At 43.0% G+C, this 2,707-nt stretch overlaps 1 pseudogene; it reads left to right on the top strand.

The window, feature by feature from the left end:
* Window positions 1-484: 484 nt before the first annotated feature.
* LOC109436386 (nuclear transcription factor Y subunit alpha) lies at window positions 485-2,255 on the top strand (annotated as a pseudogene).
* The last annotated feature ends 452 nt before the right edge of the window (window positions 2,256-2,707 follow it).

The raw sequence follows: 2,707 nt of genomic DNA, 5'->3' as shown, positions 1-2,707 counted from the left end.
TTTTCAACAAGGGGTCCCACTTTTCAGTTTTTACTAGGTACTGCAAATTATGTAACTAGTACTGCATGCCTCCCTTTAAAGTTGAAATTCTATGTTTCTCTTTTCTTCCACTTCAGAGAGACATATCTCAGTGAAATTCCTTGCCAAAAGATCTTTAGGATGGATTGCTATCACACTCTCTCATTTCCTCTGTGTGGAAAATTTCTCAGGGATATTCTAAATTGTCTAGAGATGTGACATCATGTAATTATTATTGTTGCCTAGGGATTCCTCCTTATTGTTTTTCTCAAGCATTTTATTGCTATAGATTAAGTTAGGGAGCTCAGGGCAATGTAGATTTATGAGGAAATGATGGACATAATGCCTTTAGAATTATTATGAGGCATTCATTGGGAGATATCTAGGAGGCATTTGGTGAGATGATCTGAAGTTTAGGAGACTGGTTTAGGATGGAGTCATCAGCCTTAATGTTTTTCATGAAGCTATGGCTGTGGATGTCAGCTCTCAGGATGAGTGTGTAAAGTGAGAAGTTCAAGGCCAGACACCTGGGAAATGCAGACTTACAAGGTTGCAATGAGAAGCCCGTACTAGACAGATATACCATACAGAGAGGTCAAAGAAAGCAGAAAAACAAGCAAACAAACAAAAACAAAAACAAAACAGGAAAACCAGTAACAAAATTTAGGAGGTTTCAACTTCTTTACATGTATTTTATGTTATTGCCAAATTGGATTGTTCAACACTTTTTGAAGCAAACTTACCCTATCTGTTTTCCATAAATTCTGTTCTTGTCAAAAATAATTTTCACATTAAAGACCACACTCAAATATCTCTTTCTGTGCTCTATTCTCTGATTTTCAGACAGGACTGTTACTCAGCTAATATCCCTGGAACTTTCTTTCTACCTCTCTTTTATCTCTAAGTTTGTTTGTCATAGTTTTCCATGTTTTTATTATTTTTCCTACTACACTATTTTGTGAAAAACTCTCACCTAAATATCCCTGTATCTCCATTAGAAAGTAATGTAGTCAATGTGTATGTCCATGAATAGATGTTGAATAAAAAATAGATTATTAGAGTTGAGCTGAGCCAAGCCAGCTGAGTGGAGCAGCTGGTGGCCTTGGTCCAGAGCCTGTACGTGCCCCCAGGCTCTCCAGTCCCAGGCCTGCAGGAGCCAGTCCCAGGCAGCAATGCCACCACTGGAGCAGGCACACTATAGCCTTGACCCTTGCTGAACGTTAGTGCCGGGTGGAGCTGTACCCCTTTCTCCCACCCTCAGGTCCAGATCGTCAGGCCCCAGGCCCAGAGTAGTCTTGCTTACCCCCAATTTCCCTATACTCTGAGTGTGCTTCGTAGTTTTCTGGGATCTCCAGAGTGAAGCTCTCTGTGAATGGGATTTTAACTTGGAAGGACCACGGAGCAGAATGTAGCAAACAGCAATATTTCAACAGAGAAGATCGTTAGATTCAGCAGCAGTTTCAGGGGCATCCATTCATGGTACAAGTCAGTGTTAATCACTGGCCTGTTAATCACCCTGACTGTCCACCCTATCATTGTCCAACCTGTCCTTTGTGGACAAGGTCAAATCATCAGGCAAGTGTCTATACCTGGGACACAGAATGTGTAGCAGATATAGTTGGATCCGTGCAGATAGATCCAGGTCTGGGTGGGAAAAGGAGAACACACTTTGCAGGTGCAGGGCCAACAGGACCAGACTCAGCAAATCCAACAGCTGCAGGCTGCTGTCACTGCCAAACAGACACAGACATACCAGACCATTGCTTCCCAGGGGCAGTAAGTAGCACAGACTACTGAAGGATAGGCCATCTTCTATTGGCCAGTTAATGCAGATGGCATCACTCTCTAGCAAGGCATGGCCAGCATCCCAGCAGCCAGTTTGGCAGGGACACAGACTGTTCAGACTGGAGCCAATACCCACACGAGCAGCAGTGTGCAAGGGCCTGTCATTGTAACTCTACCGGTATATGCAATCAGTTCAAGAAGGTTGGTCAGAATGGGGCCTGGAGCTGGCTCTTAGCCTCCCATCCAAGGAGTCCCTCGACCTGGGAAAGAGATGCTGGAAAAAGAGCCACTTTATGTGAATGCCAGATAGTACCATTGTCTCTGAGAGATGGGAAGCCTGGAATAAACAAGAGGCAGAGGACATTCCAAAGGAAAGAGGACACACCTGTGTGAGCTATGTCATAGTATGGAAGTGTGGTGAAAGTGGACACGTTTACTCTCCAAAGGAATAGTCCATAAATGCAGGAGCCACCCCACGTAAAGAAAGAAGCAATGGCATGAATCATTGGAGTGTTCGCAAGTGACAGAAATGATCAAGATTGTGTTCCTTGCCACTGTTTCCCACTATTCCAGGAAATTAATCCACTCTTCTGAGGGGATACCCACAATCACATTCTGCCCATTTGTACACGTCAGAGATCACCCACTTAGTAGTGTAAGAGGCTCAGTGTTATCATTGTAGCAATGTCTGGCAAATAAGTCTGTTTGTTTGTTTGTTTCCCTAATTCTGTTAAAAAATACTATTGAATGGATGAAAGTATTTGCAAACCATATACAGTGGTACCTTGGTTTTCTAACATAATCCTTTCGGGAATACTGTTCAAGTTCTGAAACGTTCAAAAACTGAGGCATGATTTCCCCATAGGAAATAATGCCAAATGGATTAATCCATTCCATGTTGCCT

Source organism: Rhinolophus sinicus, linkage group LG04, assembly GCF_036562045.2.
Source record: "Rhinolophus sinicus isolate RSC01 linkage group LG04, ASM3656204v1, whole genome shotgun sequence".
In the NCBI taxonomy this organism is placed as follows: domain Eukaryota; kingdom Metazoa; phylum Chordata; class Mammalia; order Chiroptera; family Rhinolophidae; genus Rhinolophus; species Rhinolophus sinicus.
Note: the sequence above shows the minus strand (reverse complement) of the source record. Positions and strands in the feature narration are given on the sequence as shown.